Raw genomic sequence first — 27,955 nt, 5'->3', positions numbered from 1 at the left:
GGCAGGGTCACCATTAACCTTTCCAACCATCCTGATTTTGTGTATGTCCTTATGCACACACATATCTGTGTACACACACACATAACATTTACACAAGTGCGATTGTGCTGCATTTACTGTAGACTTCATTTTAAATGCTCATTTAGGTTCTCATTTTTTTTTGCTTGTTTCTCCCCCTCCTCTTTTCTATCTCTTCACTCACTCTCCCCACTTCTCTCTCTACACCCCATGCCCAGTATATATTAAGAACATAATGGGTATTTTTCCATTCTGCTCTCTATGCCTATGTCTGTCTACGTCTGTGTCTGTGTCTATGTCTCTATGTCTACATATCTATGCATCTATCTGATCTATCTACATATACCATGTGTGTGAGTAAAATCAGATTTGAGGGATCATTGCTTTTGAAAAACAAATGAGATAGCCTCATGCATGCTACCGTGAGCATTGCTGTCCTCAGTCAACATGGAAACTGATGCACAAACTCATTTGCTGCTACACAGGATATTGTATTCTGCATAGGATATTGATGCACCTTATTCAACATCCCCTTTACTGACACATATGCACATTGTTTCCGGTTTGAAGCCACTACAAATACACTGTAATAAACATTCTTGTCCATAAAATTTTATGTTTTGGTGCATTTTTTCTAAGGTTAGAATCCCAGAAGTGAGATGATAGGATCAAAGAGTACGTTTTTAGTTTTAAAACATATTGTCAGATTATTTTCTAATGATCTAAAACAATTCCTGGGCTTCCCTAAATGCTTACCAGAGAGATGGCTTACAATTCATTTTAATTTTCTCAGTCTGGTGGGCTGAAAATGATAACACACTATTTGTCTTGCAATTCTCTGACTTCAGAGGGCTTTGAATATCTCTTCATAGGCTGATTAGCCATTTGGCTATGCTTTTCTGTAATGGGTATTCTTAGCCTTTTAAAAATTAACTTGTACATTATAGTTATTAATTTGCTATCTACCATATGCATTGAATTTTCTCTAGTCTACCATTCATCTGCTGAATTTATGATATCCAGTTTCTCTGTGAAATTGCAAATAGAAATCAGTTGCTTTCCGTTTGAAATATTTTACCATGTAAAATTAAAATGTATATTTAAAGGAATTTGCTTATCTTTTATTAGTTCTGATTCTTTGTCTCATTTAAAGAGGTTTCCTCATGACTATATGTATATGTGGTGAGAAACAATAGGAGCAATAGTGGTTATTGATAACTAGCTGGCTATTGCTATACAACAAATTATGTCAAAACTCTGCAGCTGAAAAGCAACAGCACTAGTTGTCTTGAAGTTTCTGTGGGACAGAATTCTGGCTGTGGCTTAGTTGAGTCCTGCTTGTGGGTGTCTCACGATGCTGCAATGAAGCTGTAGGCTGGGGCTCTATTCATCTCCTGGCTTTACTGGGGAAGGATCTCCTTCCAAGCTCATGTGGTTGTTAACAGGATTTAGTTCCTTGCTGGCTGTTGGCCACAGATCACCCCCACCCAGGCCACCCCTACATGGGCCTCTTCATAGGGCAGCTCAGTACAAGCAAGCAGGAAGAGTTAGCGAGAATGCTAGCCAAGAGGGAAGTCATAGTCATAGTCTTCTATAGCTGAATCTTGGAGGTGACATCAATCACTTTTGCTATATTCTATTCACTGGAAGCTAGTCACCAGGTCCAGCCCACACTGGGGAGGAGATTACATAGGATGTGAATATGAGGAGGTAGGACCCATCGGTGGCTGTCTTAGAAACCTGTCTGCCAGAGAGAGAGAATTACGTCAGCGTATGCGCTTCTATTTTTAGAGGAAGATAGTTTTGTCCTAAAGTAGTTGTTCATGTTTGGCTTTTTGTTTGTTTGTAGACCTCTAGACTTTAAATTGAGTCACTTTTTAAAAAAATTTTTATTTATTTTTAGAAACAGGGTCTTGCTCTGTCACTCAGGCTGGAGTGCAGTGGTGCAATCATAGCTCACTGCAGCCTCGAACTCCTGGGCTCAAGAGATTCTCTTGCTTCAGCCTCCCGAGTACCTGGGGCTACAGACACATGCCACCACTCCCAGCTAATTTTTTAATTTTTTAGTAGAGATGGGGTCTTGTTATATTGCCCAGGCTTGTCTCAAACTCCTAGCCTGAAATGATCCTTCTGCCTTGTTAGGATTATAGGCGAGAGACTCCACGCTCGGTCTCAATTTATTTTTATGATAAATTATTGCACTTTTTTCTATCTATGTTAATAAACATATCTTCAAGGACCAACATTAATCCAAAGGCTGAGTTTGAGAACCACTGAACTAGAAGTCTCCTTCTGGTTTTCAAACTCTGCAGCACTCTTCCAACCAGAAATTAACTTTCAGATGCAGTGGTGCCCAACAAAGTGCACTGCATCCATTATAAACGTGTCTTTATCATCTAATTAAGCTGCTTAGGATTTAGTGAACAGAAAACCCATAACTGTGCTTTATTCTCCCATTCATTATGCAGATGCTGCCTGATGTGCTTTCTGAAGCTGATTCACTGACTCTATATTTTCATTTCAAAAAAAAGGCTTTAGCCTTGTGCAAACTACATCAAAATAAAAACTCAGCTTAGCAATAGGCACAGAAACGTGAGACTTAAACTCCAATGAAATCAAAGATTGCACTTAACATAGATATTTTCTTGGGAATTAAATGTTTACTCAAAAGCACAAAATTAACATGGAAGGGCATTATTATGTATTTATAATTGTGTTTATATGTATATTTTTGTCTCTGTTTTACTTGATGAAAATACAAATAACCAATATAAAATGTTATTTGGAAGCTACCTAGAGTACCAAGAAGAGAAGAGAGAATTTCCTTTTAAGGGAGAAAAAGCATCCATATTTAGGATGTTTTATGCTATACTGGAAGGGAAAACAAAAGATTCATGAAACATATGGTGGGGAATGTTTTATCATAAAAAGCAGTCTTTGTTCATTGAAATCAATTACGCTACTTTAAATCATTTCAAGAATATATCATTTGCATAATTAAGCTAGTAGTATAGACATCAGATAAACACAGAGGTGACAGATGTATTTCAGAATTAAAGTAATCAGAAGCTAAAAAGTCATGTTAGAAATTTTCATAAATGTGTGTTTTCTTGTTACTCACAGAATACCTGACCAATGAATGCTGTCAAATGCATATATTCAACATTCATTCTTATTTAAAATTACAGCTTTATTGAACTATAACTGATGAACAATAAATTTTACATTCTGAAGTGTACAATTAGATGTTTGACATACACACACATGAAACCAACAGCACAATAAAAATAATGTATTTTTATATCAACCCCCAAAGTTTTTTGTGCCCTTTGTATTTATCCTCCTTCAATTACTCTGGTCCTTCACCCAACTCTGTCTCCAGACAGCCACTGATCTGCTTTCTGACATCATAAATTGGTTTGCATTTTCCAGAATTTTCTAGGAATTATTCCATATGTATTACTTTCAATGGCAAAACCCACAATTACTTCTGCACCAACCTAATATTTTGTTGTTATTGTCTGGCTTATTTCACCAGCATAATTATTTTGAGATACAACCGTGCTATTGTGTGTATCAATAGCTTTGTTCCTATTTTATTGCTGAGTCTATAGTAAGAATATTCCAAAATTTATTTAGGTATTTGCCTGTTGAACATTTGGGTTGTTTCCAGTTTTCAGCTATAAATAAATAGAATTGCCATTAACATTCATATACAAGTGTTTGGTGGACATATGCTTTCATTTCTTTTGGGTAAATATTTAATAGTGGGATGGCTGGATTGTATGATGGGAACAGGTTTAATTTTTTACTAAACTGTCAAACTCCATTTTCTAAAGTGGTTGCACCATTTTTACATTCCTACCAGCAGGGTATGAGAGTTCTAGTTTCTCCATATCGCTGCCAACATTCATGGAATAAATTTCAGCAATGTATATTTCTTGGTGTATATAGAATATCTTACCAACTAATGTTGTCAAATGCACACAGTCCCCTTTTATTTTTAGTTCAGTGAGGCTCAAAAGGGTCCTATTTTAATTTGGAGAGTTTCTTTTTTGCAAACCAGCACCACAGATTTAGTGAGTGTGAGCATGGGAGCTGCATTAAGAGTTTGGGCTTTGAAATCAGATTGCCTGTCAAAATTCCAGTTCTGTTACTAGTAATTGTCTCACCTCACTTTCCTCAGCTTTAAAACACATTTAATAACAGTGTCTATCTTACGGGGTTTGGGAGAAGATAAATATTTTAATGCATGTAAGCCACTGTGCACTGGGCACATGGCAATTAATAAATGTTACATCTAATGCAAATGAACTGTATACAGTCCTTTGCAGTTACTATGAAAAAAATAGTTCTTGAGCTCTCGTCTTACGGATTATGAGATTATTTGTAAAGTAATTTGATCTCAATTTTTACAAATAACTGTTTACTGCCTTTAAGTAATATATATTCATTGCAGAGAATTTGAAAAGCAGGGTTTTGGCAACACATCAGGCTGAGCAGACATGGAGATATTCCTCCTGTTACAACGACATACAAATGTTGGATAAAAGAAAACAAAACGGCTGGGTGCAGTGGCTCACGCCTGTAATCCCAGCACTTTGGGAGGCTGAGGTGGGTGGATCATGAGGTCAGGAGATCGAGACCATCCTGGCTAACATGGTGAATCCCCGTCTCTACTAAAAAATATACAAAATTTGGCTGGGCGTGGTGGGCGCCTGTAGTCCCAGCTACTATGAGGCTGAGGCAGGAGAATGGCATGAACCCAGGAGGCAGAGCTTGCAGTGAGCCGAGGTCATGCCACTGCACTCCAGCCTAGGTGACAGAGCGAGACTCTGTCTCAAAAAAAAAAAAAAAAAAGTGAGTGAACAAATGCATAGCTAAGCCCCTGCTAATGGTGAGCTAGGAGATTCTGATCAATATTCTTGTTGAGAACTATAAAAGCTGCACAAAATAGTAAAATCAAAACAAAAACATCAACTTAAGGCTTCAGATTGCTAAGAAGATAAAGAATTTTTGGGCCATGATCTGGGGAAGATGAAACCCTGGTAAGCACCCCTTGTTTGGGATTGGGCCTTCAAGGACTGTGAGATGGAAGTGAGTGCCAACAGCAGACAGGCTCTCATTAGAACTGAGCTCAGCTCCAAATCATGTCAGTGCTTATGCCCGTCTGAAGGGATATTGGATTGATATTAATCCTAAGGAGCTGGCAGAAGCAAACAAATCCTCTTTAGAGGAAGATAAGAACCCTTTAGACCCCACATGATTTCTATAAACAATTTCACAAAGACAGCCATTGGCACCGATAAGCAGTAAGCAGGCCAGGAGGGAGACACAGCAACATGAACAAAACATCACAGAAACAATAGACAGTGGAAACAGACTCAGAGGTTTCCTTACTGGTATTATCAGAGATGGCTTTAAAATATCTATGCTTGTTATGTCCAAGGAGAAAAAAGACCAAGATGGAGCAAATCTGCAGAGAACTTGAAACTGTCAAATAGAAAAAAAGAAATTAAATTCTACCTCCACGGGTGGGTTTGACAATGGACTAGATGCAACTGAAGAGAAAATTAGAGACTTACAAGAAAGTCAGAGAATAAGATTGAATAGACACAGATAAGACTTTGTCTGACACATTGTAGGTAAGGCCATGCCACGTACAGTGAAGGTTGTGCCCTGGAAGTGTCATTTGCACAGACTGTGAGAAAATAACCCTTGGACTCGTGCAGCACCGTGGTCGTGGTCACAGGCATGCAGTTAACGACAGCAGAAAATCACTTCCGCCCTCTCTTTCACAATTTACAGATCTGCTCGTTCTTCATAATGCTAAAACCGCCTCTTGGGCTCTCTTCTTTTCCGAAACTGGAAGTTTGAATATGTAGAGATTATACTGCTCTCAGATATTCTTTGTTTATCCATTTAAAAAACTTCTTAGGGCCAATGTGTGAGCTGGAGAAGGTTTTTTTTTTTTTTTTCTTTTTTTATTGAATGACTTTGTGTATTTATGCATACAACCAAGCCAAGGGACCCCTAGTGCTCAAACATCCTACAATGTGAGTGTAAGAAGCCGTGTGTCTCCCTCCAAAGCAAAGCAAAGCAAAGCAAAGCAAAGCAAAGCAAAGCAAAGCAAAGCAAAGCAAAGCAAAGCAAAGCAAAGCAAAGAGTGGCTGTCAATTAACGCAGACAGAAAATCTTAATTTTTTCTACCTCTCCATTATACAGGCCCTTTTCTCACTGTATTGAATCCTGAGTTATATGAGTTTTTGTCCCCCTTTCCTTATCTCTGTTTTTATGAATGTGAATAAAGAGCATCACAAAGTTAACAAACCCACCAACATTCATTCATTCAACAAATAGTTTTGAGCATTTCCTACCTGGAAACCAGGCGCTGTTCCACATATCAGGAAATACACTGAGAAACAGATCAGACAAGTTCCTGTCCTCATGGACCTTCCATTTATGTGAAGGAGGTGGATGCTACCCAAGGAAAACAGCAAACACATAATATAACATCAGGGAAGGACACATATTGTTTTAGAGGTGTCCCAAGCTGTCTCTCCCTCACCAAGAGTCCTCTCTTCACTGTGAACCTGAATAAGCTATTTTAAACGGACTCTGTAAACTCAAAAACAGGAAAAAGAAATTTCATTTCAGTTTTAGTTTATTGATTTTACCTAGCCCCCTGTAGAAAATATAATTATGCAGCTGAAGCAGCTGGCAGTGAACGCAAAGCAACTACTGTTTGAAGGAATCTGAAAAATGCTCTTAGTGGAAGTGCGAGGGACTAACTGATATTTCCAGTGGCTTCCAAGGGAGTAGAATATGTTAGGAAAGATGCCAGGAGGGATGGATGGGGAGCTATTCCAGGAGCTTCATGTGGAGCTGCCTCTGTTCTTTGAATTCTTCCCCATAGATTATGACACAATTAAAAATTCTGTTTCCATCCTCTCGCAACTTGTAAGAGGCCTGAGGGGACTTTTCTACAAGGCACTTTGAACATGCATGGCAAGATAATTTATTGAAACACTAAAATTGCACGTAAAATCTTCCTATGTTTTCTTTGTGCCCAATTTGATTTCAGGAAGGTAGTTGGGCTAGCAAGGCAGAAGCTGCCTAAGTACATGGTTCTCAGGGTGTCTGTTGTAAAAGTCTCAGCTCACTGACATGATTGCACAGAGTGAATGGGAGGCTGAGGGGCATGGGGGAGTTGGGAGAGGAAGGAGAGTTCTAGGTGTGGGCCCTGTCTCTGGGCAGTGCCCTGGCATAGGTGGCAGAACCTCATAGTGCAATGGCAGTATCCAGGTGGGCCAAACCCTGTGAGAGTGCTCTGACCCCTGCCACTGTGCCCAAGCAGGAAATGGAAGCTGCAGGACCAGCTTTTCTGGAGGCACCATGGGCTTGGGCAATGGCTGTGTTAAGGCCCTTCTCTAATGCCTGGGTTATTTGTCAGACCCTGGCAATCATTGCACAACACTAGGGGGGTATCCTAAGAATAATGGGCTTAAATTTCCTACTGGGGAAGCAAGAAGATCTAAAATGGAATTATTTTATTTAATATCATAAAAAGATACTTTTTGCACTACTGAGTTTATGCATGAATTCTCATTTGCATATTCATATCATTCACTCATCCATTCACTCAGGATAGAGTTACTCTATAATGGCTACATACCAGCCCCTACAACAGATGTCCTTGATTCAGAAATGGCTAAGAGAGAAGGTGTCTAATCATAAGTGAGAAACAGCCAAATTAACAAGTGTATTAGTTATCTAATGCTGTGTAACAAATGACACCAAAATGTAGTGGTTTTAAACAATAACCATTCAGAGCTCACAGTTTTGGAGGTTGATATTTTGGGGTTCTTTAGGTCTGTGTCGTGCTCAGTTGCTATCAGCTGGACTTGCTCATGTGTCTGCAGTCAGCTGCCAGGGCAGGTGGGGATGGGGTCAGCTAGGAATTGGCTGTTCAAAAAATAACTCAGCTCCAACCACTGGATCTTGTCCCTACATGTTTCCTCATCAACAAGAGGGCTGCCCTGGGCTTGATTCTCCAAGTTTGAAGAGCAGCAGAGGCAATTCAAACGGACAAACTCATTTCTTTTTTTTTTTTTTTTTTTGAGATAGGGTCTTGCTTTGTCACTCAGGCTGGAGTGCAGTGGCGCGATCTCGGCTCACGGCAAGCTCCGCCTCCTGGGTTCATGCCATTCTCCTGCCTCGGCCCCCAGAGTAGCTGGGACTGCAGGCACCCACCACCACTTTTTTTTTTTTTTTTTGTATTTTTAGTAGAGATGGGGTTTCACTGTGTTAGCCAGGATGGTCTCCATCTCCTGACCTCGTGATCCGCCCACCTTGGCCTCCCAAAGTGCCGGGATTACAGGCGTGAGCCACCGCGCCCGGCCAACAAACTCATTTCTAATCTCTGCTTGCCTAAGACTTACTATACTGTCCCAGTAGCCAAAGCAATCACGAGGCCGGCCGCAACTCAGGAGGGAGAGAAAGACTTCTGCTCTTGAAAACAGTTGAACAGGGATATTGGAAGGAAGAGGGCAAGAAGACTGGCCATTCTCGCAAACAATCACAAGAAGTGAATGAAATCAAAGATGTTCTGAGATACAGCAAAGTGTTATTTTAGTATAAGGGAGTACAGAGTAGCAGGTAGAAAATTCTACCTGGAGTAGGAAGGGATGCTTGGCCCAGATTTGGAAATGCAAGTGGATGACGAGGAGAGGGAAATAGCCTGGTGCATTCAGGAAGTGCCAAGAGTTCTCCTGATGGTGCAGTGCAAGGTGAGGGGTGCTGTGGGAGGGAAGAGCCCAAGGAGAAGGACGGGCCACTGGGGCATTTCTCTGCCTTTCTGACCAAGCCCAGATCTTCCCTGTTCTATTGTGATTCCAACCACTTGTCCCTGTCCTGCTCTCTGGAGTCACACGAATCACGCCCCTCTCTTCCCTGGAGAGCATGTATTTTTCCTCTATATATTCAGCCTCTCCCTCCCAGCACCTCAACATTGTAAACCCTTCCTCAAAGAGTTTCCACAATTTGCTGCTTCCTGTTCTAAATGGCCTCCAAAACAGAAGCAGAGTCTGACCCAAGCAGAGCTCAGTGGGCTTTCCCCAAGTGTCTTCCTAACCCCTAAAACAGGTCGAGAACAGGGGTGCTGAGCCCCAGTGCTTTGTTGTGAGGCCGTGGTGCCATCAATGTCCCAGTGGCCCCAAGGAAAAGCATGGGCGTGCTCACTGGAGCTTCACAGTGACCCTTTTTGGGTTTCAGGGATGGGGATGGGGAGGTGGAGGGACAGTGGCCCTGGGTCCATCCTTAAGGGACAGCAACTCAGGTAGCTGATCACACAGTCCCTTTCTTCACCAGTGCCCATACGAGCGGGTCTTGCGTGGGATTGCTATTCATTCACTTATTCAACAAATGCACACCTGCTCTGTGTTAGGCATTGCCCTACTGTCTGGGACTAAGGCATGAAGCAGACCTGGTCTCTGCCCCAAAGTTCATTCCAGTCCTTTAAGAGGAAGGGATAGGTCTGTAAAGGAGCCTCTCCAGTGACCCTTGAGTGACATCACGATCACTTATCAGGCTCTAAATCCATAGGGCTGGGACATCACCACATCTGGGCACCCTCAGCAAGCTGTGACCTTCAGGGTTAACAACAGTGAGTGTTCTCATGGATGCATCCTGTAGCAGCCACTGTCCTAGATGCTTTCCACAGGTCCACTGATGCAGCCTCTTACAACCCTGCGAGGTGGGTGGAGTCCTCCCCATTGTATGATGTGGGTAGGTAGCAGGGAGAGGACCCTTAGGGGTCCCAGACTTCCTGCACAGTAGGGTGCTGATGGGACACAGGCAGGGGCCGGTGCAGGCAACTCTGCTCCACCTGCCAGCTTCTCTGAGGGAAGGAGGGACAGTGTTCTGGTCACAGGGAACAGCTTGTGTGGAGACCTAAAGACATAGAGACCTCAGAGGGTTCAATGGGACATTGTGTGACCAGGGTGGGAGGGAAGAGTTTTGATCAGAGGCAGAGGGAGTTTGGGGGGAGCCACACTCCCCCACAGTCTGTCACCGTTCCATGCACCATCTTTCTCTGTGAGGGATGGAAATTCCATGGGAGCAAAAAAGGTTCAAGTCCATTTTCATAATTTCCCACCCACTTTTTCCCCTTGCCCCAAGCCCCCATCACCAGTTGCTAGGTGTGCCTGTCGCCATGGCCCACCCCACTGGACTAGGTCAGCAATGACATCACCCAGGGCCCTGGAAGCTTGTGCTCACTCAGCTCCCAGCAGCTCTCAGAGGGTGGGGGTCCTACATCTCCTGCAGGACAGGCCCTAGCTACCGAGTCACAGAAACCTAGGGCTGAAGCAGAGTCCCAATCCCAGAGAGGCTGGGCACACCTACAACTGAAAAGAGGCTTAGAAATCCTTCAGAGACCACCCTATTGGTTCTCTTCTACCTGGACAGGATGAGCCAACAACACAGAAGGAAGAGGCCTTCCTCCGAAAGGCCTCTTTTGTCTGTTTTCTAGCAGACAATTAGAAAAAATGTGTAATGGGAAGGAATAAGTGAAGGAGTAAATGAATGAGAGAACTAAAGAATTCTCCTGTTAGTCGGAGGGGCTTTCCTGAATAGACAACTAACTCAACTGTTTAAGCCTGGGACCTTATGTCCATGGAAAGGAAGAAGTGGACCACTGGGACATGGGGTGTGGCCAGAACAGGGCGGGAAGAACAGAACACTGACTCCAGGCCCCCAACACTGACAGGGTGAGCTCTGCAGCTGCCCCCAGCCTGGATGAAGAGGGGGGCTGGGCAGACCCTACTTCCCATGCTACAGGGCCTTCCCTTCTCCTCTGTTTCCTGCCCACCTCTTGCTAGGGCTTCACAACCCCTCACAGTCAAGCCTCACTTCAGAATTGGATTTTAAATTCCTGCTCTAATTAACTGAGCTTCTGCTATTATCCTGCTATTATCTGCACCCTTTCCCAGCCCAGTGTCTGCATACCACACCCCATACCGCACACCTTCTCTGGCCAGCACCTGGACTGCCCTCCCCTGGCACAGCCCTGAGTCCTGTTCTGTCCCTGATTCTCTCACCCCTCCCAAGAGCTTCCTCCTCTCCACCTTGCGTCTCTCCCTAGAATTTTACCCATTCCCATACAATCTGCCCTCATCTCTTTGTCGATCCTGAACCTCCAATCTACTGTCATACCCAGAAACTCGCACAGACCCTTAGGCTGACATATCCAGACATATCCAGCTCCCAGGTTCACTCAGTGGAGGTTTTCTTTTTTTATTTTTTTAATTTTTATTTTTTTTTGAGACAGAGTCTCGCTCTGTTGCCCAGGCTGGAGTGCAGTGGCGCGATCTCGGATCACTGCAAGCTCTGCCTCCCGGGTTCACGCCATTCTCCTGCCTCAGCCTCTCCGAGTAGCTGGGACTATAGGCGCCCGCCACCATGCCTGGCTAATTTTTTTTGTATTTTTAGTAGAGACGGGGTTTCACCGTGGTCTCGATCTCCTGACCTCGTGACCCGTCTGCCTCAGCCTCCCAAAGTGCTGGGATTACAAGCGTGAGCCACTGCGCCCAGCCACAGTGGAGGTTTTCATGTCTGGGCCATCAGAGAAACGTGACATCTGTTTTCTGCCTTCTACCCGATGGAGCTCATCTAACAAGGTATTAAGGGAGTGTGTGTTCAGAGAAAAGGCATTTTAACCTATTGTTGCTTGGTTAGGAAGGGCACAAGGAAGATTTATAGAAGAAACTTAAAGTATATTCTGTAAGTACATTCCTTCTATGAATGCCTTTTCTAAAGAGTTTGAAATGAGGTGAGAAATTCTCCTATTTGAATAGTAATACTCTACATTTACTAAGAAAATCACTTTCATAGGCATATCTCAGAGAATCACACACTACCACCAAGATTTAGGGAAACAAAGTGATTTCTGTGTTCCAAAGGAACTATGTGTTTGGCACTCAACAAATACATGTTGCAATAAAGAAAACAGGGATGGACATAAGCACTCATATCTCCACAGAAACATCAATACAAACAACCATTCATGTTAATATTTTCATAAGAGCAAAGGAAATCAGGTGAGACATTATAGTACCCGGTTATAGTATATCTGCTGTGCAGAAGTAAAAGCCCATTGAAGAGTATAGAAAAGACAATGCTGCATTACCCATGTCACCCGCACCCCAACCACAAGCAGCATAGCATGTGAGAGATCTTCTCCACGTGGGGAAAGGAGAGAGAAGTGGGCACCAGACTTTGCCTTTTACCCAGACACTGAGCCTGCCCCTCTGAAACTCAGCACCAGGCAGAGCCCCATGACCCCAGACTTCAGGCTGATTATTACAATCTGTGCCTTTAGGCCTGCCCCAGAGCCAGGCTAGATCCCACAGCCCCAGGATCCAGGCCTGCTCAATGGGCTTGGCTTCTATACTGCCCCATGATCAAGCTGAACTCAGCAGCCTCAGGCTCCAGACAGCTCCCAGAATCAGGCTGGCCCCCATGGCCCCAGTCTTCAGCCTGCCTCGGTACCAGGCTGACTTCCACAGCTCCAATCACCATGCTTGCACCCATGTACAGAGGCTTCAGGCCTGCCCAGCACCAGACTGTCCCCTGTAGCCCCACACCTCAGCTGAATTGGGTTTCAGGCCTGTCCCAGTGGGGTCCATTGCTGGATTGGCTCCTAGGGACCCAGGATCCATAATTACCCCTGTGTAATAAAGTTCCAAGCTTGTTTCCAAAGTCACAGGACAGAGGCTAGCCCTTGCAGATCTAGCCTCTAAGCCAGCACCTGCACATTCAGCCTCCAGGCTCGTCCCGTGGGGCATAGACCTCAGGTTGGTCCCCACATCCCCATGCTCCAGGCCAGGCCCAGTGGCTTTAGGCACCAGACTAACCTCTGAGGACCCAGGTTCCATTCTGGCCCCAGCACCAGGCCAGCTCCAGACTACAATTGACCTGGGGCCTAGGCCCACCCCAAAAAACCCTCATGCAAGGCTGGACCTCCATGGACTAAGGCTCCAAAACCAACCCTGCAAAGCCAGGCTCCAGGCTAACTCCCATGTACTCAGGTTCCAGCCCCATCTCAGTGGACTCAGGCCCATTCCAGTACCTGGTTAGCCATTGTGGACTCAGACTCAAGGATGACCTCAGCATTAGGTCAGCCCCTGCAGACCCAGGCTTTAGACTAGCCCCTTTAGATAAAAGCTCCAGGCCTATCCTTGTGGACTCAGGCTCTAGGCCCATCTGGAAGACCCTTAACAGGTCCACTCCAGTGGATCCTGGTTTCAGGCCAAGTTCTGTGGACCTAGGCACTAGGCCAGCCTGCCTTAGGACTCCAGCAACAAGCCTTCCCTTGGATCATGCCAAAGAGTCTGTGCAAAATCTCTGGAAGGGCTGACTAGTAAAGGGCTTTCCCAGAAAAAGCCAATCCAAAAAGATTAGAATAAATCTTCATTTCTTCAAGTGCACAGACATCAACATAAGGCTGCAAGAAATGTGAAAAACCAAGTAGACATACCACCACTAAAAGAACTCAATAATCTCCCAGAAACTGACCCCAAAGAAATGGAAATATACAAACTGCCTGACAAAGAATTATAAATAATTGTATTAAGAAGCTCAGCAAACTTAAATAAAACACAGATAATTAATGAAATCAGAAAAACAATAAGTGACCCAATCAAAAGATTTAACAGAGAAATTATTTTAAAAATCAAATGAAAATTCTGGAGCTGAAAAATACAATGAATGAAGAGAAAAGTGCAATAGAGAAGACAAATAGCAGAAGTGATGAAGCAGAAGAAAAAATCTGTGAACTTGAGCATTTGTTATTTGAAAATATACAGTGATAGGAGAAAAAAGAATGAAAGCATATGAGATTTATGGGACAGCATGGAAAGAGCAAATGTTTGAGTTATAGGAGTTAAGAAAGGAGAAGAGGAAGGCAAAGAGGTAGGAAGTTTATTTAAAGAAATAATAACAGAAAACCTTCCAAATTTGGAAAAATATATAAATATCTGGTACAAGAAGGTCAAAAGTCTCCCATCTGATTCAATCCAAACAAGGTTACACTAAGACATTATAATTAAACTGTAAATCAAGGACAAAGAGAGGATCCTGAAAACAGCAAGAGAAAAGAAGCAAATAACATATAAAGAAGTTCTGTTAAGGCTAGCAGCAGATTTCTCAGGATGATTAAGTGGGATTTATACCAAGGATTCAAGAATGGTTCAACATATGCAAACCTAATAATGTGATACATCACATTAAAAGAATAAAAACAAATGCCATATTTTCATCTCAATAAATGTAGGGAAAGCATTTGGCTAAATTTAACATCCTTTTATGACAGAAGTTCTCAATAGATTAGGTATAGAAGGAACATATTTCAACACCACAAAAGGCATAAACCTAACATCATACTCAACCATGAAAACATGAAAGCTTTTCCTCCCAGATGAGGAGCAAGACAATGATGCTCATTCTCTGCCACTTTTATCCAACATAGTGCTAGAAGTCCTACTCACAGCAATTAGGCACGAAAAAGACATAAAAGCCATCCAAATTGAAAAGGAAGAAGTTAAATTATTCCTGTTTGCAGATGACATAATCTTATATGTAGAAAAATCTAGACTCCACTAAAAAACTGGTAGAACGAATAAACAAATTCAGTAAAGTTGCAGGATACAAAATCAGCATACAAAAATCAGTAGTACTTCTATACACTAACAATGAACCAACTAAAAAAGAAATTAAGAAAACAATTCCGGCCGGGCGCGGTTGCTCAAGCCTGTAATCCCAGCACTTTGGGAGTCTGAGGCAGGCAGATCACCTGAGGTCAAGAGGTCGACTAGCCTGGCTAACATGGTCTCTACTAAAAAATACTAAACCCCATCTCTACTAAAAACACAAAAATTAGCCAGGCATGGTGGCTCACGCCTATAATCCCACTTACTTGGGAGGCTGAGGGAACCCAGGAGGCAGAGGTTGCAGTGAACTGAGATTATGCCACTGCACTCCAGCCTGGGAGACAGAGTGAGACTCAGTCTCAAAAAACAAATCCACTTTCAATAGCATCAAAAAATACTTACAAATAACTTTAACAAAGGAGAAGACAGGAAAACTGTAAACTAAAAACACTAATGAAATAAATTGAAGGTGATGCAAATAAATGGAAAGATATTCTGTGTTCATGGATTGGAATAATTAATATTGTTTAAATGTCCATACTACCCAGTCCAAATTCAGTGCAATCTCTATCAAAATTTCAAAATCACTCTTCACAGAAAAATGAAAAAACATCCTAAAATTTATGTGGAATTACAAAAGACTCTGAAAAGCCAAAGTAATCTTGAGTAAGAAGAATAAAGCTGGAAGGATCACACTACTGGATTTCAAAATATATTTCATATCTATAGAAATCACAACAGCATGATACTGGCATAAAAACAGACACATTGACCAATAAAACATAAAGCCAAGAAACAAGCCCACACATCTATGATCAATTGATTTTCAACAAAGTTGCCAAGAATGCCCAATAAGGAAAGGGTAGTCTATTCAATAAATTATGTTGGGAAAACTGGATAGCCACATAAAGAATAAAAATGAGTGCATTATACAAGAATCTACTCAAAATCTATTAATGACTTAAGTGTAAGTCCTGAAACTGTAAAACTATTAGAAGAAAACATATGGGAAAATCTCCATGGCATTGATCTGGGTAGTGATTTCTTGGATATGACCCCAAAAGCAACGAAAGCAAAAAGAGACAAGTGGGATTGCACCAAACTAAAAGCATATGTGTGCACAGTCAAGCAAGCAATCAACAGAGTGTTTGGGAATGACAGCAAGAGGAGTTTAAAAAAAATAAAGTAAAAAAAAAAAAAAAGAGCAAAGAGACAACCCACAGATTAGAAGAAAAAAATGGATAAAGGGCTAATATCAAAAATATACAAGAAACTCAAACAATTCAATAAAAAACCCTATTAAAAATGAGCAAAAGACCTGAATAAACATTTCTGATAAGAATACATTATAAAATGACCAACACGTATATGAAGAAATGCTCAACATCTCTAATCATCAGAGAAATGCAAATCAAAACCCAATGAGATACCACCGCACATTTATTTGACTGGCTATTATTAAAAAGATGAAAATAACAAGTGTTGGTGTGGATGGGAAGAAAAGAGAACCCTTGTGGATTGTATCGTTTTTATCCTTATTTAAAAATCAAACACATATATAAATAGACACATCTCATTTATGCATACATAGTACATATACATATATTCAAATAATTTCAGGTTTTGTTATTATTTTCACCCAGATTTACTCATTTTATATACTCTGCATCTTGATTTTATTCTTCAATAATAAATACTTTATGGGGGTTCTCTTACTCAACTTCTGTACCCCTATTTATTTCTAATGACTACCAACTTTTATTACATGATGTAGCTGTACTGTAGATTATTCCATTATTCTATTAGTATGACCATCAAAGGGCGCTCATTTTATTTTTCCTTTTTTGTCACATTAACAATACAACAGTAAACATCCTTGCGTATATTATAGCATTTATTTCTGTGAGATTGTTTCCCAGCAGTGAGACTTTCAGTTAAAAGAGTGTTTTAAAATTTCAGAGCTATTTCAAGTTGCTCACCCTAAAAGCTATAATAATGCCCATTTCTAATTATTTCTACTGATATCCTTTTCCCCACAATCCAGCCAACAATAGATGTAATTAATTTTTAAATTTTGGCAATTTCATTGATACTGTTGCTGAATATTTTCTTGACTACTGTGTTCGAACAACTTTGATTATGCTTCTTGGGCATTTGGATTTGCTTTGAATTGTCTGCTTAAATTCCTTGCTCATTTTTCAAGTGCTTAATGTTTGTCTTCTTCATATAAAATAGAAATGATTATTAATTCTTTGTCACCTCCATTACAAATAATTTGCCAAATCTATTGTGTATATCACATTTTACAAGCTTTTTTCATTTCCTCTTCAACAGTTTAAATGTTTTATAGATAATTCTGTTTTCTCATAGTTTCTGGATTTTCTCTTATAAAAATTATAGATTTTTAAGTCATTTGATACAATAAAATTGCAGAGCAAAAGGGATAATCTATATATCTTACCCCTATTTCCATTTTTGAGTGCTTAGTTGTAGGTTAGAGGGAATCCATTGATTTGATATATTTGTCTTGTATCTAGCCACATTACTCAAATTTTCATTTTAGTTTTCTAAGTATGACATTATGTAATCATTAAACTTTTCAAAAAATCTCTTAATGCTTACACTTGGTATGCAAATTTTCTGGCTTATTAATTCATGAAGATTATGTCGAGAGATAAACATAACCACATGTTTATGTAGTTCCAAATTTTATTTTAAAATGTTGAATACTTTGCAATTGACCCCATACCTCCTAAGTTTTGGGCTAATTTGTTATGTACCAGTAGATAACTAATTTATCTACTTACCTATTAACTAATGCACCAGTAGATAATACTAACTTTGCCAAACATGGTTAGCCTTATAGTACAAATTGGGGACCATTTTCTGTAATTTCTACTCTTTGATGAACTTTGTATAAGATTAAAATAATCTATACTATGCATGTTTGGTGAAAGCTGTCAGAGAATAGTATTGGCCTATTCTTTTTGTTGTAGCAGATTTTTAACTGTTGCTCCATTTTGTTGAATGGTTAAAGGACTCTTCTGGTAATAATTAAGAAGGTTGTCTTGCTGACTTTAGACTGCTACATCCCATCTTTGGATATTTTGTGGGTTGTTACTGTTAGCCCTATCTACACTAATTAACCAATCAATCAGAGGTTGGTAACCACTCCTGGTACCAAGTCAATTATTTCAGATTTATTCATTGGGAAGTAATGAATATAGGATATCAGAGCAGTTTTGTGTCTACAAACCTCCTTGAGTTCAGAATGTAGGAAAGATATATTTTGATTTTTTTTCAATTTATTTTTTACTTTTTAAATTATATTTTTATGTTTTCTCCTTTGCTGTTTCAAATTTTGCTTTTCAGATTCAGGTCTTGAGTCCAGCTGGAATTAATCTTCCGCATGCTGTGGAAAAGGTGAACAGTTGCATTTGTACATTTGAAGAAAATGCACTACCTGAGTGAACACTCAGGGAGGGCGGCGGCTGGGGCGGTTTGGGCAGTGGGATCCTGGCGGGGTCCAAGGCCTGTCCCTGTCCCCAGTGCCAGCCCGGTGCGGGGCAGGACCGGAACTCATCCTCTATCACTGCTTGCGACTGGCCCAGTCCTCCAGTACCACCGCCCCGACCCCTCCCCAACCAGTTCCCGCGGGGACCAACAGGACAGAAGAAGCCGGCAGCTGCGGGGGGCAAGGCCGGGGACTCAGATTCCAGGTGTTTCAGGTTGTAGCTGCCCAGCCGGCAACGTAGGCGCTGAGAGGTGCGGCAGACAGTGGAGAGTCGTCAAGTGTCGGGTATCACCCAGGAAGGGTGAGGGTGGCCCCGTGGCACACGTGCCCTGGATCAGCCCATGCAAGAAGCCCTCAGATTGTATGTCTGGAGTAGAAGGCAAAGCTACAGAGGCCACACCGCAGTGTGGACCACTGCCTCCAGACTGCCTGCACGGTCCTCTGAGGGCATCTCCCAGGGCGCTCACCCCTCGCTGGGGACACTATGACCGGGCAGCAGTGATCTCGAGGCTCCCAGAGCTGCTGCATGTCCAAGAGGACAGTATGGAGATGGGCCTGGCCATCTGCTTGCCACAATTCTTGCTGTAAGTGGCTCATTTAGCCAAACTGGACTTTTTTGAGTGTTTTATGATCAGCCTAGCATTCTGGGAATGGCCACTCCAGGGAGAACAGGTTCAGGAAGCACTTACTGCCAGCTGTTTTTGCCAGTGTCTGTCCAGGACAGCTCTTCCCAGCACAGTGAGCCACAGTTAACCTTTCACCTGTCCTTTCCAGTGACATACTATCCTAGATTTTGCTTCTGCTCCATTGCCTTGTTTTCCTGACCCCATGTTATTTCTTCAGGAGGAATCCACGGGTTCTCCTTTGTCCCCACTCTCACATGACTGCTCTGGATGCTCAGCCTGGAAGAGGCCCATGGAAGATGCTAGAAACTGGCCTATGTGCCAGTAGCTGCCCAGGACCTTGGAGCTGGGGGTTCTGTGGACCTGCACTTCTTAGAAGACTGCAGGGAACTCTGATGCTGATAAAGTAGGAGATGCCCTAATTTTCAGGAGTGCTTGTGAGTAGGTCTTCCACGGTGTAGTGCTCCCCTACTGTGCATAGTCCACGGGGGACTTAGGAGGAAGGTGGAACTAAACTGCGAGGATTCCTGCAGCAAAGCCTGGTCTGGCCTAAGGAGTTTCAGTTTCTTCCACTGTCATCTCCAGGTGTCAATAGACCATCAGAGGAAAGAGGAACTTGTCAAAATAAGTTCAAAACAGACTCTCCAGATTCGACATATGGGTTATGCATTGACAAAGGGAATTTCAACATTAGCAGTAAATGCCTGTTTGGAGGCTTAGTTGTTTAGGGGCCCTAAACAAAGCCCTAAACAAGACTTCTAGGAAGTGAAAGTGAAATACGCTTCCTTTTCTTCTGCCAGGCTCCTTGGCCTCCAGCTTTCTCACGAAACACCTCCCAATAATGTGTATGCTCCTTTTAGTTGCTTGGGATAAAGATTCCCAGGAATACCGTTGCCTTCCCCTGCTGAGGACTTTCTCCATTGCTGGATGAGGGGAGGGTGGGAAAAGTCCTTTAGGGGTCGTCTGAGCTTCCAGACTGCACATTCAACGCACAGAGTATCAGAGTCTCTTCAGTTTCCCAGCAGTTGAGGATAACTCTGGTGACTATGAGCCCTTGAGGGCTCTGAAACTTCTGGAAGCCAAAGATGTCCCCATCACAGCCCTCCTCTTGGATGTCTCCACATCAGGGCTTCAGGATGAGTGTTGTGATCCTTCTCTCCTTCTTAGCAGGTTCTCTGTTAGGAATATGTAATGGGCACTGTGGGGTTGTGCCCTATGCCACATCTCAAATGGTCAAAGAGCTGTGTAAACCAAACCTTTATAACTGGAAGCCATCAAGAACACAGTGCCAGAGGAATGCTGGGGAGGAGGGTGAGTGGATAAGTTGGAAAGGCAAGGTGTGAATGCAGCCAGGGACCAGTGTGACCTGAACCTGCAAAGTTGGCCTAAGTGGAAGCTCCTTAAACTTGTGGGTCCTGGCCCATTTCTCATTCTAAAGGAGAAAGTCTTTGCTCCGAACTTATTTGACTGGGTTGAAAGTGCCATTTGACTCATGATAGGAGGGAGCCTCCCAAAGCCTCTCAGGTGGATGATGGGTGCCAGTTCTCACCCCATTCTTCCTGCAGGAGGGAGTATCAGGGATTTCAGCTCCCTGGCTGATCTTAGGACTTGGATTTCACTGCACATGAAAGGTGTTCCCCTTGCAAACATCTCCTGGGTTTGTCTTCTCACAGCTGGCTGCCAGTTCCTGATTTTATTACCTAACTGAGAAACTGGACAAGAAGTGGAGTTTGGGGGCAATGGGGCCTGATTTCTGGGATCAGTTCCTGCTTCTTATGGAGAGTTAAAAACAAGGCAGAATTTTCTGTATCCTTTTTCATGTGTGTCATGAAATCATCACCAAAGCTGTCTCAGATAAGGAGCTGATGGGAATTGCTTTGCTTTTCAATTCAACTTTGTCCTTGAGGCACTCTGCTGATGAAAATACACTCCACTCAAGGAAGCATTCTAATTCTTATCGAGACTATGCCGTTTGACTATATAAAGGACTAATCTTGTACTTAAGTGGCAGGTTACCCTTCTGAGAAGGCCCATGGGAAGTTTATTCACAAATCTCGTAATGCTGCTATGGCTTAGATGTGCCTGAGAGGCTTCTCTGGAAATGGCCTTTAGAGCTGGCTTATGGGCCATATGGGATTCAGCTTCATTTTCTATTTTTTTTTGGAAGCACTCTCATTTGGGGCCTAAAATGTTATTCTCTAGTTTATTTGCCTAAATTCACACATCTCACAGATATTTTCCAAAATCAATTCCATTCCCTAATAATGAGTTGCCATTGAGAGCGTATTCCAAAATATTGCCCATAGGCTAGAAAAGCTTCCCGAAGGGCAGAGTCAACACAGTGCTGTGCAGTGAGGGCTTTGTTGGCATCAGCGTGGAGCTTTCCAGCACAGCTACTTAGGTACCCACACTTACCCGGGGAGATTAAGTAGTTGGCTGTCCACAAACAGTCTGCTGCCTGACAGGCATAGTCCACGGCCATTGAAATTTGAGGTGTTCTTTACTTACTGAGGATAAGCCTTGGAATTTAAGGCTTTGTACTACAAAGTGAATCCAAGGAAATTTGTGTTTGTGTGCGAGTTCAGCATGTGCATGTGAGGTCAAAGTGCTGTTATGGAAGAGGTCCTGAAAGCGTCAGGAGAGGCAAGAACAGAGAACTGAGAGGAAGAGTCCTGGGGGAAAGGCTTTATGGTAGAAAATGGGCCTGGGACACCAAGAAGGGGACAGAGCAACATGATGAGGTGATAGAGGTCTGTGGGGGCAGAGGACCATGAAGGGAAAGAGGCAGGGGAGGGGACCTCAAACCAGGGATGCACCAAAAGCTGAGGTTGAGTGGTAAACAAAAATGAGATCATTTGGTGGATTTTCCACATAGAGCTAAAAACAGTTGGAGGACAGGGAGCTAAGGAGAGAATGCAAAGTGAGTGGCCTGGAGCCAGGACGGGAGGGGTCTCCTTCAGACCATCGCCTGCTACAGCAGCACTTGGATTCTTAGATGGGACATTAAAACTCCTGGAGTCTGCCTAAGGACCAGGATCTTCTTATTCCACCCAATATAAAGAGTCATGCTTAACTTCTCACATTGTGCTTCGATTAGAAACCTGACCATCATGTCGGTCTCTTTACTCACACCCTGAGTGTTGTAGCTCTCATGCATATTACATCTATATACATTGAAAACCCCACTTCACAATGTTATCATCTTTGCTTTCAACCATAATTCATACCTTTAAAAACTTAGGAGAATGTAAATCTATTCTATTCACCCCAGTAGTTACAATTTCTATGTCTCTCTAATTCAGTTCCCCCAGTCATCGTTTCCCTTCTGCCTGAATAACTTCCTTCAGCATTCTGAAAGAGTAAGTCTGGTGGTGATGGATTCTCTTCATTTTTTTTCATCTGAGAATATCATTTTCTGATTATTTCTGTGGGATATTTTGTCTAGGTATAGAATTCTGAGTTAACAGTTTTTTTTTTTTTTCTTTCAGCATTTAAGAAACATGGTTTCGCTGCCTCTGGCAGCCGTGGCTTCTAATGATAAATCTGCTGTCGTTTGAATTGTTGTTTCCCTATGAGAGAGAAATGTATCCTGTTTCTCTGGGTTTTCTCATGGCATTTTTCTTTTATTTAGTATTTGATTGATGGTTAGGATGTGTTTAGACATGGGTTTCTTTGAGTTTATTCTCTTTGGAAGTGGCTGAGCTTCTGAAATCTGTAAGCTTGTCTTTTACCAAACTTAGGAAATTTTCTTCAAAACATTTTTAAATACCACTGCATTTTCTTCTCTCCTGTGGGACTCTATTGAATGAATGTTAGACTTTTTATACTGGTGCTTAGGCCATTTAGGTCCTGTTCATTTTTAAAAATCATTTTTGCTTTCTGTTGTTTAGAATGGACAATTTCTATTGAACTAGCTTCGAGTTCAATTAATTTTTCCTCTGTCATCTTCATTCTGCTATCATCATGTGAAGTGGAGGGAGAGAGTGGAGTGATGCAGCTCCAAGTTGAGAAATGCCAAGGATTGCTGGAAGCCTCCAGAAACTAGGAGAGAGGCAAGGAAGCAGTCTCCTCTAGAATCTTCAAAGGGAACATGGCTCAGCCAATACCTTAATCTTAGGTTCCCAGCCTATAGAACTGTGAGGGAATACATTTTTCTTGTTTTAAGCCACCAAATTTATGGTAATTTGTATGGCAGCCCTAAGAAAACTGCATCGGTATTTACCCATATCCCCTGTTCTGGTCCCCAGGCATAATTTGGGTAAATATCAGATAACAGCTGATAAAATACTGGTTCTACTAAGAGCAAAGAGGACTCTACAGTAAAGGAGCTGCAGGACCTGGTTAATGTGGCCAGCAAGACAGGAGAGTATGCTTAGGAATGGATCCTGAACTCACTGATTCCGGAGAGGGCTGAATATAAAGTTGGGAATGGGAGATCTGTCACCACAGGAGAAATCTCTTGTACCACAGTGTTTGTGTCCATGGCAAAGACTCTAGAAACAATCCTACTATGTGCTTGGATGCTTGGGCGGGAAGGGACTACATTTCTTAAGTGGAGATGCTAGAACTGTTGTGGTCGACAGAGGAAGAGGAATTAAAGGTCTCAGTAAGTGGGTATGTGGAACGGATCTTGTCTATAAGATCATTTCTTTGGAGGCCCTGAAGGCACTCCTTTTACCAGAACAGTGAGGATGGTCTCGATCTCCTGACCTCGTGATCTGCCCGCCCTGGCCTCCCAAAGCTATGAATTATTTTCTTATTCTACCATCAATGGGCAGTCATTTTATCATCTCTTGCTATTATTTTAAAAATAGTACTAAACATCCTTTGTATATGATAGCATTTATTTCTGTGGGAAATATTCCAAGGAGTAAGATTTCCCGCTCAAAGAATGCTTGAAAATTGTATAGCCATTGCCAAGTTGCTTCCCTTAAAGCTCTATAATAATGCCCATTTCCAACTATGTCTGACAGGATCCGTCTCCTCCACAGCCCAGCTAGCATCAGGGGTCACTGATTTTTAATTTTGCAGTTTCACTGGCACTTTGATGGATAGTTTCTTTACTACCAGTTTTTTGAACAATGCTGATTGTGTTTACTGGGCATTTGGATTTGCTCCCAATGATTAGCTTCATTTGTTTATTTTTCGAGTGCCCAATTTTGCCCCTTTCGTATGAAATAGAAAGTTATGTTGTTGTCATCTACATATAAAATAATCTTCCAATTCTATTGTTTGTGTACTACATTGTTTTCCGAGCTTTTTTTCTCCACTTCAGTTGCTTAAATGTTTTATGGTCAATTACATCTGTCTTTTCTCTTATAGTTTCTGGGTTTCCTATCCAGGTTAAGGAAATATTCCTACATTTCCCTTCTAATTTTCTATTAAAATTGTTAATTTGTTTTTTCTTTAATTCTGTAAATATATATGGTACAGTGGTATTTTTTCCAGAATAATAATCAGTTGAGTCAGCATAATTTATGAAATAAATTACAATATTAAATTTAAAAAAAATTAGCCAGGCGTGGTGGCAGGCGCCTGTAGTCCCAGCTAATCGGGAGGCTGAGGCAGGAGAATGGCATGAACCTGGGAGGCAGAGCTTGCAGTGAGTGGAGATGTGCCACTGCACTCCAGCCTGGGTGACACAGTGAGACTCTGTCTCAAAAAAAAAAAAAAAAGAAAGAAAATAATTCATAGCACAGCCACATCATTCAATAGTATTTGGTAGTCATTAGAATGAAATAGAGCTAGAGCAACAGAAATCTCCTTGAAGTAATATTTAAGGAAAAAATTAAGATGCAGATTAGTATATACAAAATATGCCCATTTGAGTAAAAGTAACAAATACTTGAATATATTTGAATACCTATATGTATTTATGTGTGCATAAAAGAGTAGATACACATGTTTGTGTGTGTGCATGATTGTTCAAGCAAGGATAATAAGATAGACTGCTCACCAGATTATTGGTATGAATTATTGTGACTCACTGGTGGGACAGGAACGTAAAGTGGAGAGTTAGATATGTGTTTTCATTCTGTGTTTATGTAAGTGTATATAAGTATACTATATTTTTGTTATAGATGAAATTAATTTATGTTAAATGACTTAAATTAGAACAAAAAACACAGTGTTAGCACTATATCTACTGACTTAACAGGAAAGCATGGTAGTCAATTGAAACAATGTGCAGAGCAATGTGGGTAGAGTGTGACCCAGTTTCCAAAAGAGCACAGCAAACAGCTGTACATGTGTGCCTCTGACTATATATATGTGTGTATCTGAGCAAAGAGAAATATATAGAAGGATATACAAGTGCTTTTTCACACTGGTACCTTCAAGGAGAGGTGCAATTTACATTTGAGGGACAGTTCTGATTATCACTTTGTCTTTATAAAGTTTTGTACTTTGCACATGTTTAAATAGGGATGTAAGACTTTTCTAAGTTAAAAAAAAGCACAGATATATATATATATACTTTTAATTTTGGATATATTTTTTGAATAAGGATAAAAGTACCTTTAAAGTTGGATTTAAAGATTTGAGCCACGGAATGAATACACCTACAGACTGCACAAAGTCAGCCTCGGAGAGGTCTTGCTTGCTATTTGGAGATAATGACCTCTTCTGGCCTCTATACCTATAAATGACCAAAAGAATTATGTAAAGGTTAATGCATCATTTTCCAAACAACTCTGGAGTGTACCTGTCTACTTGGAAGGAAGAAGGCTGGACACAATTTGCAACTCACTATGTAACCACTAGAAGATTCTAGAAGATTCTCTGATGTGCCACTCCCACCTTTCTCTCCTGACTGGTGTAAAGGAAAACCCAACCTGGTGCATTCAAGGCTACTTTCCAGGACTGCATTTGGAGGACATTAACTGGAAAGATGCAGATTTTAAGGAAAAAGATTTTGGCCAAATCACTTTGGACAGTTGGAAAACCCCAGCTTGTGCTCACCCTGGAGATGCCAGACCTCTTCAACTTCAGTGCCTCTAAGAATCATAAACTTTCCTTCCTCATCATCAGGAAAATGCAAGCCTGGGCTTTTGGATTCGGATGTTGAAGGCTGTGTGGCCCTGTGCCCTGGGGTGGAGGCCTCTGAGAATGGAGAGTAGTGCACATGAACTCGCTGGCCCTGCGTCCTTGTCTGTGAGCCCAGGGATCCCTGTCTGGTCTCAGGGATCCTGGGGACTTCTCCATCCGTATTGTTCTCCCTCTTCTTTTGAAATCCCATGACATCTTTCATCTTTCTAGACATCTATCATTGGCCTGCAAATATTAGGGGGAACCACTGTGGGAGACAGAGTTCCTGTGCACAGTGGTACAAGTGGTAGCAGTGCCTTATAACGAGCTACACTGTTTGAAAACATTATCATACATACTGGGACTTTTTTGGTTTGTAATGGAGGATCTTCAAGATAATTTCTTTCCTGTATTGCAACATTTGTTTAATGCCAAATTAATTTGCTTCTTTGGGACTTGGAAACGATCTAATTTCTCCTGAATATACATAATATGTAATTCTCTGAGATGTGTCTATGAAAGTGATTTTCTTAGCAAATTTAGTGTTAGCATTCAAACAGGAGAATTGCTCACCTCGCTTCAACCTCTTTATAGAAGAGGCATTTATAGGAAGAATTATGCTTACAGAATACTTCTCTGACTTTAAGACTCTGCCATGTGTACATCTTTCTTGTGCTTTTTCTAAGTAACAGTTAAAAGTTAAAATGGCCTTGCTCTGAACAGAAACTCCCTCACATGTCCTTGTTAGATGGACTCCATCAGGGAAAAGGCAGAAAACAGACATCCCTATCTGAGAGCCTTTTGATGCCACAAGCGCCAATGGCCCAGACATAAAAACCTCCACTGAGTGGACCCAGGGGCTGGATATGTCAGCCTAAGGGTCTGTGCTAGTTTCTGGGTATGAGAGTAGATTGGAGGTTCAGGATCAACACAGATGAGAGCAGTTTGTGGATGGGACTGGGTAAATCTTCAAGGAGAGACACAGTTGAAGAAGAGCTCTTGGAAGGGGTGAGAGGATCAAATAAACAAAAAGACACAGGGTCGTGCCAGGGGAGGGCAGCCCAGGTGCCGGCCAGAGAAGGTGTGGGGTGCAGACACTGGTCTGGGAAAGAGTGCGGAACTAGGATAATAGCAGAAGCTCAGTTAATTAGATCAGGAATTTAAAATCCGATTCTGAAGTGAGACTTGGCTGTGAGGGGTTGTGAAGCCCTAGGAAGAGGTGGGCAGGAAACAGAGGAGGAGAAGGGAATGTTCTGGAGCATGGGGAGTAGGGTCTGCCCAGCCCTCCTCCCCATCCAGACTGGGGGCAGCTACAAAGCTCACCCTGTCAGTGTCGGGGGCCTGGGGTCAGTGTGAGCTCCCTCCAGCTCCCACTTCCATACCTACTGCTGTTATTTCCTTAATTCCTCAAGTGATATATGAATTCTTTCTCATAAGTAATGAGGAACTGAAGGACAGGTCTCCCTACCCGCTCATTCTGGATATGCTGTCTGTTCCACTTTCCCACTTCTTCCTTTCCATGGACATAAGGACCCAGGCTTAAACACTTGAGATAGTCATCTGCTCCTATTCAGGAAAACCCTTCAGACTCACAGTAGAATTTTTTGGTTCCCCCATTCATTTATTCCTTCAGCTATTCCTTCCCATTACAAACTTTTGTTAATTGTCCACTAGATAACAGTGAGAACTTCCTCAGGGAAACCTTAGCCAGCCTCATCCCGTACTCCAAATCCTACATGTTCCCTCTTCTGACAAGGAGTCCAGGGGACATCAGACCTGTGGCCCAGCTCTGATCCCCAAGAGGCAGCTTCATCCCCTACCTTTCGGAGGAAGCCCTCTTCCTTCTGTGTTACTGGCTCATCCTGTCCAGTTGGAGGAGAGCCAATAGGGTCGTCTCTGAAGGATTTCTAAGCCTCCTTTCAGTTGTAGGTGTGCCCAGCCTCTCTGGGATTGGGACTTTGCTTCGGCCCTGGGTTTCTGTGACTCGGTAGCTAGGGCCTGTCCTGCAGGTGATGTGGGACCCCCACCCTCTGAGAGCTGCCGGGAGCTGAGTGAGCGTCAGGCTT

General features: G+C 42.2%; 1 protein-coding gene and 1 long non-coding RNA gene across 2 annotated transcripts in view; both read right to left on the bottom strand.

Moving 5' to 3' along the window:
• CTXND1 (cortexin domain containing 1) overlaps positions 1–27,955 on the bottom strand; it is a 211,873-nt gene that overhangs the window by 120,506 nt on the left and 63,412 nt on the right. The window lies entirely within an intron of this gene.
• LOC134736702 (uncharacterized) lies at positions 1,401–27,955 on the bottom strand. Its single transcript, XR_010120957.1, has 3 exons — positions 27,710–27,955; positions 25,380–25,500; positions 1,401–1,762 (listed from the first exon to the last, which is right to left on the bottom strand). It is a non-coding gene; the product is annotated as an uncharacterized lncRNA (long non-coding RNA).

This window comes from Symphalangus syndactylus, chromosome 5 (assembly GCF_028878055.3).
Source record: "Symphalangus syndactylus isolate Jambi chromosome 5, NHGRI_mSymSyn1-v2.1_pri, whole genome shotgun sequence".
NCBI lineage: Eukaryota > Metazoa > Chordata > Mammalia > Primates > Hylobatidae > Symphalangus > Symphalangus syndactylus.
This window is presented reverse-complemented; position numbering and strand designations above follow the sequence as displayed.